We start from the raw sequence: 10,152 nt of genomic DNA on the forward strand, positions 1-10,152 counted from the left end.
TGCCAGGCTTCTTCATTCTTGGGACCTCTTCATTGATGTCTTATTGTCTCAGATATACTATTTCCTGTCTGAATGTTGTGTTTCTGAGAAATTGGTGAAATTTGTAACATGGAGACAGTTGTCTTAAGTATTTTCTATTGTTGCTTCACTATTTCTAAGTGTATTCTATTGTTGCTTCATGCCTCTTGTGCAGGTCTGTAGGGGAGGTGACATCTTCATTAGGCTTGCTGGAAAAGGATGTGGAATACAGAAACAAGCTTGTATTTGCCAAATCTTTTTCTTATGGCTGACTGGAAGGAATGGAAACTGCAAATTTGAAGACACATGCGATCTGGGAGCAATTTTTCTAAATTCACTTGAGTAACGCAATCATGGATAACTGGAGGAAAAGCAGTATATAACACTTAGGGAGCAAAGTGTGACCCTCAGAAATCTCTCTCTAGTGTAAGCACAAGATGTAAGGCCTTCAGAGGCAGTACAGTAAATAGTGAAAGCTTTAGGATTATCAGTCAGTGTTCCCCATTCTGTGTTTATTCCTTCAGCGCACCGATGCATATAATTATGGTATGTGTAAAACTGTTGTTGATTTAAAAAAAAAAATAAATCTACCACTTGTTTCATTATTGTAGAGGATTGTGGTAGATGGTTCAGATCCACAAAGTAAGGGGTTTGGGTTTTTTTTTTTTTTTGTACTGCAAGTGGTTGAATTTAGCTTCTTTTCTGGATGTGTGGGACACAATCCCAATTATTGTGTCATAAAAATATATGACCCACAGTTCTTGTCAGAATTGTGAATTATCTGTTCTTGGACAGTTTAACTTTTTTTTGAGTTTCTGTCAACATGGCAAGCCCAGAAGTTTGAAGGCAGAAAGTTAATGATTATTGGTCGAGATCCCATTCCTGTCTAAGGCAACAAAACACGAAGATTGCACGTGTACAAGGAACATTTAACTTCACCCAGTGGCCTTAGCCTCTGTGTGCCTCTTCACTCAGCAGCGTTGTGAGGACTGAGGTTTAATGACACAGAGAGTTAGCACTTACCTCTGTGAGTAAATGGAGTTGCTTGGATTTGGGCCAAGCTTCATAGAGTAGGTCCGAAAGTACCTACTTACGTGGCAAATGAAATTTTAAGCCTGTAAAGGTGATATGTAGGTTCTTTCACACAGGCCCTTTATTGGAGTAATTTTGCACTGGAGGCTGCAATATGCTAACTTAGTGTCAGGAGTTTTGAGTATGCTTACAGAGCAAAATCCCCTCCCTTTGGCAAGCATAGTAACAATATGCCCAATGTAGTGTAAGACTTCAAATCAGAACAGTTCTGTAATGCAGTATTTGCCTGTGTTGTTGTTCCTGTGGTATCTGCCTTCTCTGTAGTTTCTTGCTGAGGAGCAAGGCTGTAACAGTAGTGAATTATTTTGGATCCCCAGGGCTATGGAGGTGTCCCTTTTACAACCTGATTAACAGGTGCATCACCGTTTGCTTTAATGCTTGATGACCAGTATCTCTGGAAAATAAAAAGCAAGTGCCTTAAGTTGAAATTTCTCAATTAAGGCATCTGAGAGGAGTTGCTTAAAAAATTCCTGTGTTAGTCAAGGCCCCCGTTGGAAGTCTTGGGAGTTGGGAAGCAGAGGAGCAAGTTTTGACAACAGAGCAGCTGAAATATCTGCGGCATGCAGTAGTCACTGTAAGTTTTGCATGTGTGTTTTCTTCCTGCTTTGCCCCCTGTGAGGAGAGGAGTTCCAAGGTGTCGGGTTATTTACCAGTCATCTTTATTCTCTGGGTACTCAGAACTACTGTCTGTGATGAAGCTGATTGTTAGTGTCTTTGGAGAGACACGAGAATATAATGGTAAAAAGGGGTGTATTCTCTAATCTTGCCTGCTTTGTCTTCCTGCTCCTCAAAATCCCTAACTCTCTGTTCATTGTCCTTCTCTCCTATTTATTTTAACTCTGTCATTTCCAAACAGCAAGGTGTGTTATTCTGCTGTGCAAAGTCCAAATCACTACATAGCACAATGGTTAAGTTAGTGTTCCAAAAGACAAGACGACTGATGGACAAAGGATAACAGAAGATCAATAAAACGTAGTGAACAGTGGTGTTTTCCCATAAAGGCCAGGAGGGTAGTGCAAATGAATCGTTGTATGAACTGGACTTTAATATTCATTACCCCTGTCTCTGTGGTTTATAAACTGTTATGCTCTCTGACCCCACTGGTGTTGGATGGCAGGGACATTGCAGAACAATATCCCTTAGTGCTGGTGAACGTATTGCATGTCCTGAACCACTTATCCTGTCAGTGTAGGATTGTTATACTGAAGCTGTGAGAAAATGGGATGGTCAATCTTAAAAGAGGATCTCTTAAGAGAGTATGAAAATGCATATTTGGGAATTGAGGTGCTCTTCTAAAGGAAGAGTTTGAGTTCTGAAAATTGCTATATTGGGTTTTAGTAGCTTATGAAGAGGACTGGGAGATGTGAGACTCTAGATCTTACTCTGGATTTCATTTGTTTTGTTTAAATTATACTTCAGTTGTAAAATAGGACTGCAAAAATACAGGGACAAACCAAGCTACTATCTCCTTTGATTCTGGGAATTTCAAAGCAGATGACAGAGGACTGAAATGTAAATGCAACCTGTCATGAGCTGCAATGAAGTTCTGAGCTGAAATTAAATAGCTGCAAAATAATTTTGTTTCACTGGAAGTCAGGATTAAGACTGAGGAAATAAAAATGTCTGTTTTAGAAGCCCAGACAGGCTCAAAGAAAAAGGCTTCTTTGAGAGGCAGGGAGATAGTCATGCTCACACACTTATGATTGTGGTAGCTTGATTAGGAAATATTGCTTAACATGTGATACTAGAAGCAGACAGTGAAAGTTGTCATCTAGGTTTGCTGCTCTCTGTCTTTTAGCTTGTAATTGCAGTATGTTGTGTTACCTTATCTTCTGAAACTTCTGAGTATCGAGAACCTGCCTGTGCGGGGCTCTGCCAGGTTTCCGGGAGCATCCTCTGGCTGAGGACAGAAAAGATAATCTCCCAACCATGTGGCAGAATTCCCATAGCGTTCCCGTACTCCCTGCTCCCTGCCCGCTGGTCACCTCCCACCTCTTGTCTTCCAAGCTGGGTATTTCCATTCTGCTTGCTTAATACAGATCTGTCATTTCTGTTGCCCAGAGTTGCTTCACTTTCTTTTCTAATACTCTTGTGTAATGTTTGGGGTTGAATGCATAAATAAATGTATTTTAGTGGAAAATGAAAGTGATCCATATGTTCCTTCTCTTATTTGTAACTGCTGTGAAGTTTGATAAGACTTATCTTTGTAAGACCTTCTCAGTGACGGTTCTTTTTGTCTAATCGCTTTCACATTTCTTCCTTTTCAACTTGACTTGAAGTATTAAACAAATTAACTGGGAGAAGGGGAAAGAACTAAGGGGGAGATAATCCTAAATGTCTGTCAACCCAAAAATGTGCTAGTTAATAAAGGCTTTGCCAGGTCTTTGAGAAACCTTCTGAGCAAATGCGTGACAACTTTACAAAAGTATGTTTAAAAAAAAAAAAAAAATTGCTACTATTCTATTTATCTGCTATTTTAGTGAGTAACAGGAGATGTGCGTGGAGAAAGGATCAGCTGTGCATGCGAACTATCTTCTGTTTTGTAATTCCAGTTAGCATTCCCTTTATGACAACAGGCCGAGTTTTTCAAGATGCCTTAACACTGTCTAGAGGTTTCAGGCAAGCTGAAGATCTGTGCCTAACACTTGTAGAAAACTCTGCAAGTGCCTGAAAAGATTAATTTATAAGTATGTTGTATTTAAGAGCATAAATATTTGGTGGTATCGATCTCCATTTCTTTCGTTGTGCAGCTTTGAGATGTGGATTGGTAATTGTTTTTGAGTATTGAACAGATTTTCTGACTTCTTGCTTTTCTGATGAGTCGGTACAAGTTTTCAGTTTCATTTTTATTGGCCAAATTTTAAAAAGACTAACTGCATATTTATTATTCTTTCTATCAAGCTAAAACTTCACAATTAAAATGATAAAAATGAGTAAATCACTGTGCTGCACCGTGGGTGTTGTTTAGTACTTTACTTTCTCAGGATGCATTTTTTAAAAACTTGCTTCTTGCATCCAGATGCCCTAAGCAGTGTATTTACCAATGAAAACTGCTATGAATTGGCTGTCCTGCAAATTTCTTTCTAGTTGCAAAATAGATATGGTGTGAACACTGGCTTTTCAGCCCTCCTCCTCCAATACCCCAAGCCAAACAAATGCTGATTTGTGTGATCCATTCAGATTTCACACTGTTAAAGAAGACATTGTTATGATCACACTTCTGACTCCTTCATGGAGTTCGGGAGAACTTTTGAGGGGGTGTGGGCACAACAGAGGGGAGCTTGTCTTGCAGTGTGATGAATGTGAGGTGGAAAAGATTTCCATCCGATGTCTAGATTTCACTTGTACTGTTTTTTCAGTTTCCTCAAAAGAGCAACCGATCTTGTCTCTAAAGCCTTCCTTATATTTAGCATGGCAGAGACAGCTCCTTAGGGATGGGTGCAGCTTCCTTGCACTTCAGTCATCGCTGTTTTGTCACCGTATCCTGGAAGACAACTGTGGCTGCCACCCATGCTTGGCTTCTCTGACTTGACCTCTCTCAGCAATTAAAAGCCTCACTTAAACAGCCGCACCCTGATGTATGGTGATGTATGAGGAAGTGAGTATGTATGCACTCACTAACTTATTAACAGTGTATGTAATTCAGAGCTTGTATAGCTGCTTGACTCTGATAAACAAATACATGGTGGATTTATTAAGCATATATATAGGAACATTGCCATATGCCTGAAATTAGAATTGCCTGCATAATAATGTAATTGAACAAGGCAGGATATGGCTCAAAGAGACTTATTTCCATTTGCCCTTTTGAATCCATCTGGTGGCTTTTGCTGTTCTTTTATCTCCCAGCAAATCAAGACCTTAAAATTGATGACCTAAAATTCATTTCCTTGAAGCTACTTTAATGACACTTCTCTTTCTGTGCATGTGCGTGCACAAAATGTAATCCACATACAGTGGAGTGCCTTCGTTTTTACCTGTTTTATCAAGTAGTTGAGACTATAGACATTATTTCTGTCTGCAATAGTAGGCATTTTTCCAGTGCTGAAAGCATTTGCTGGACAAATGTAACACTGATAATACCTTGTTATTGAATAGCAAATATCATAGGATGAGAAAGGGAACATTTTAGCCTTTTTTTCACAGGGAAGTAACTGCAAAGGAGAATGGTAATAGAGAGCTTGCATGAATACTACTGGAATTTAAAGTAGAACTGGGGTTCTTCTTAAAAATGCATCAATTTTATTTTTTTAAGCATGTTTTTCTTCATATTGCGCTATGAATTCAGCAGACAACTGGGGTACTGGGGTATGTATTGCTATAAGACACCCACCTTCTGAGCTTTTAATTTTCAGCCTGTGGGGTTGTCAGATGAAATTCCTGGAGACAATACATTGATTAACATTTGCAAAAGTGAGATCTGCGTGTGTGTTTTACAGCTCATTATGTAGCCGATCAGAATTTAGTATGTGCATCTCTGAAATAAAGAGGCCTGGAAGAATGGTCTCATCTTCAAATGTTGTCCCATCATACCAGTCTACCTGAGGTCTGCTTTCCACTAAGATGGGGACCTATGTATTGTCTGCATGCTATATGAGTGAATTATATCATATAATATACAAAATAATTGCTTTCTGAGCTGAGAGAGAATGAGTAATGGCTGGCTGTGTTGCTTCGTGCATTATTGATCTTTGGGAACTACTTTTCACCAGAGGCCGTGAAAACACTTTTCAAGGAGTGCTGAAAAGTTCAGAAAACTGTTAACTAACTTAAACCTCTTAGAGACTTTTTAAAATTTATTTTTTATTTTACATTTGTGGCCTGATTCACACAGTGAAAGACCATGTTGGGGTAGATCCATGCTGCTGAAAAAAAGACAAGAGTAGAGCACTTTGTGTTCTTCCCAATCTTATTTTGTTTACTTTTTTGAGAGTATTCACATGACAAATTATCTTTCTGTGCGTGTTAATGGTACTCACATTTTGAGAGAGAAAAACAGACTAGGAAGGATCATCTCATATTCTTGTTACTTAAGGGTGTGAACAAAAGGGCTTTAAGGTGCATAAAGACCTCACTTTGTCATCACAGTATACTGATTTACTTTTTCAAAAATACGGTGTCCTTATATCTACTTCAATGTAAAAGTATCCTGTTAATTCAGATTGCTAGCAAAGTTATTTTTCTTCCATGTATCTACCTGCCATAGTTTCTTAGCAATTAGGATTAAAAAAATGTGTTGTGGGAGGTGCTCATAATTTTCTGACTCAGTTGATTTCAATAAGAGTCAAGCCTGCAAAGCAGCTGTTAGGGTCAGGCAATCTGTAATTGATCTGTTGTATGTTGCAATTAAAATGTATTGCAGCTTTTAGAAATAGGAGTTACCTCAATCGCTCTTGGGGAAAAAGAAGAAAAAAAACAAACCACCAGAAAGCTTTAATATATTAAACTGATCCATTAACTATTGCTCTCTTCTGTGTCTAATGCAAGAAGTGGAAGGGAATGCAAATCAAGCTAGTGGCTTTGATTTTAGTAGCCTGCTTTTGGCGGGGACCTCTTTCAAGTTCTGGATAACAAAGTCCAGGGAAGATTCTTGCCAACATCTGTCAGTTAATAAGTTTACACCTTGAAATGTTTAGAGTTACAAATACTGTGTGAAAAATAAGAAAACATATTTAAATGAGAACACACGTGGATGCTTTTGCCATATGTTTCTACTTCTTTTGCCTTGATACTTTTGTGTATTTTGTAAAATATTTGAACGTACTGTAATCAAATGACTAGGAATTTTATGGTTGCTTCGGCCTTGTGCACTTGAGTGCGGTTTTTTTTTTGTGTCTGTCTGTCTCATAGGCCAGTATTTTTAATCATAAAATGCTTAAACCACTCTTCAATGTAAAATAAATCTTTGAGAGACTATACTAAAATGTATATGACAGTTGCAAGGCTCTAGAAGCTTTTTGACAAGATGGAAAAAAACCCCAAGATCTCTTATGTCTTGATAGCTGGGAAGCTGGGAAAGTTTGAGTCGTCTGTCCTAATGTTTTTAATTAAGCCTCACTTAAAATCTTTGCTCATTGAGGTTTGACAATGTTTGTGTTGTGTGTTTGGTGTGGTTGTGGTTTTTTTTTTTTTTAAATAAGCAAAAACTTTGTCTTTAGTGTGTGAAAAATTCAGGTTGTTAGGGGCCATCTAGGTTCCATTTCAGTCTTGGGAAAATTTCAGAATCTTGGGTGTTCTCTTGTCCTCATCACTCTGCACTGCATTCTCCAGTTGGAAAGCTACAGTGCTGCTGAACTTTTGCATTTTAGTTTCTAGGTATTTGAGCTGAACATAAATCTGAATGAAATGAGATGAAAGTTGCCTTAAGCAGAGAGAGCTCTCTGGTTCTTGCCAATTCTGAGTTTGACATTTTGTTTTCCTGCTGTTCTCGGGACAAGTTTTTTTTCATAATTGACTTTACATTTTGTTAACCTTCTATGGATCCTTCTATGAATAAGAAGTTAAAGGAATTTAAAGCATAGAAGCTGTTATTAGTAGTTTAGGATCTCTGCACACTCGTTGCTAGAATAAGATGGGTTGTGTGATTCTTCAGCTACTTTAACTTGCTTCTTAGTCTTTGCTATTGCTGTTTTAAGAAGTTAGTGATTCTGTATGATCTTGCTTGTTCAAAGTGCTATGTGAACACTGCTCTTCAGTGAGGTAAGTGAAAGCAAATTTTTTTCTTACCTTCTTAATAATATTGAGACTAAAATAACATGATTACCTGCACAGGGCTTTCAGGGAAGTCTGGAAATCTAGTCCATAAGCCATTTCCTTACAAAATGAGATCACAAAGAGCTTTTTTGCTCATGTGGTGCTGGTTTATGTTTCTTGCCTTTACGGTTTCCGGGTAGTATGAAATGCTGGTCATACCTTTCGCCATTAATTTTTCATAGAATCCAATGACAGGCAAGGCTACTTAATGAATGGCATAGAGCTATTGGCAAGACTGCCTCTCCAAGTGCTAGGAACATTTTTATTTTTTTTTAAGAAACTTTGTGGAACAGGCTGGCTTTTGGGTTGAATTACTTTTGAATCACTTCTGTCCCACTACTTCTCAAACTCTATTGCAACTCTGAAAAGACTTGCACGTTATGAAGTCCTATTTTTTGACCTTTTCTTAAGCTTTTCTGTCCTTTGGACCCTCTAGGGATTATGCTTGCAAAAGCTTCTGAGAAATCCTGCTCTGTTCTGTCTGGAATGTGTTTTCTGCATTTTTCAAAGACACTTTTTGCTTTCCTTAGGTAGATGAGATGCAATGAAGTAAGCAAATGTAATCAACATGCCCTCTAACAGTAGTTCCCTATGTTAATAGCTGTAGCTTGCTATGTGTCTTCAGGTATCTTAGGTTAATTAATTTTCATGTGTTAAGTACAATTGCCTTTCTAGTTAGGTGTGGATGCTTTTTTATTTGTATTAAATGCAGATGTAGCCATCCTTCTTCCCACAGACAATTCAAACTTTCTGAAAGTAGCTTTGCTTTGATTAGTTGTTCTTGTTTTGTTGCCAACAGCCTGGGGATCCAAAAGTTGAAAAAATACCACCGGATCAGGAGGATGAGAAAGATCAGAAAGCAGATAATCCTCAGATAATGACTGCATTGTGCCTGGGGCATGCCAAGGTCCTAGGCATGTGAAGTTATCTATATTTCTATAGGGAGTTCTGTATTTCTTGCACTTCTGACAGGATCTAGAGTGGTTACAAAGGCAACAGCAATGACCTGGCTGTATTGGAGGAGCTGGAGATAATGTGCTGCTTCTGGCTGAAGTTACCTTGGTAAAACCACCCAACAGATGTCAGTGTAAGTGAGTAACCTTCTGTAGATGACAACACATACATTTCTTTTACGTATTGATCCATCCATTCCCAATACACAAAGACACATTCACAGATGGGTGTGATCGCTGGATGGCAAAAAGTCCTGCTGACACTTGTGTACATGAAATTGTGAGGACTTTGCTGGTAGAGAAGAGGACTCATTGAATGTGTGCAGTGTTGCCAAGGTATTCCACTTGTTTGAGTTGGTGTGTAAGAACTGAAAGATTCCCCACCTTGGGCCTTTTTTCTGCTCAAACATTGGAACAGGCTGCCCAGAGAAGTGGCTGAATCACCATCCCTGGAGGTATTTAGGGTAGACTTGGTGCTTCGGGACATGGTTTAGTGGTGGACTGGTGGTCTCGGCAGTGCTAGGTTAATGGTTGGACTCAATGATCTTAAAGATCTCGGCCAACTTAGATGATTCTATGATTTGCCATTGTGACTTTCTGGAATATGATTAGACAGTAAAATACGTAAATGTGGCATCACTGGTCCATCATGGTTCCATAGTTGTTTTTTGTGTGGTGTGTTTTTTGGGGTTTTTATTAGGAGTTACTACCTTGCTGCTTAGGAGTGTGTGCTTGGTCCAAACCTAAATGCTTCAAAGTATTAAATTCTTTAGTCTTATTTAGTTAAATCAGATTAAACCAGAGAATACCCACTCTCTAATTTTGAAAACATCTCCGAGAAGTAAAGAAACCATGATTGTGTACTGTGTTTTGTCCTGTCAGGTAAAAAAGGCTTAAAGCCTTCTGCCTTGCATACTAATCCTCTGCAAAACATGAAATTAGAATGAAGGTTGTACGTATGAAGTGTAAGATTTGATGAATCATTAAAAGTCCATTAAAAAAAAAATCCATAAATCTGTAGATTCCATTCCTTTTTTAATGATCTTTCATAACTACGTTTAACATGGGGACTTAGGGTTTGAGTTACTAATTGGTGCTTTTCATTTTTGTATCTGTGTTTAGCTTCATGTGGACAAACATATTTATTTTTAATACCTTTTTTGCTGTTTTCATATGAAGATGTATGATGGTTGTTTTAACTTCACAGTTGCTGTGCATATTGACTGATTTTTTTGTTTGTTTGTTTGTTTTTGTTAGTGAAATGAATGGAAATGTAAAAATGTCCTCAAACACTTGCTTGTTACCTGTAGGCAGTTTTACCTATTGATGTGCATTT

This window comes from Charadrius vociferus, unplaced genomic scaffold (genome assembly GCF_000708025.1).
Source record: "Charadrius vociferus isolate BGI_N301 unplaced genomic scaffold, ASM70802v2 scaffold321, whole genome shotgun sequence".
Taxonomy (NCBI): Eukaryota; Metazoa; Chordata; class Aves; order Charadriiformes; family Charadriidae; genus Charadrius; species Charadrius vociferus.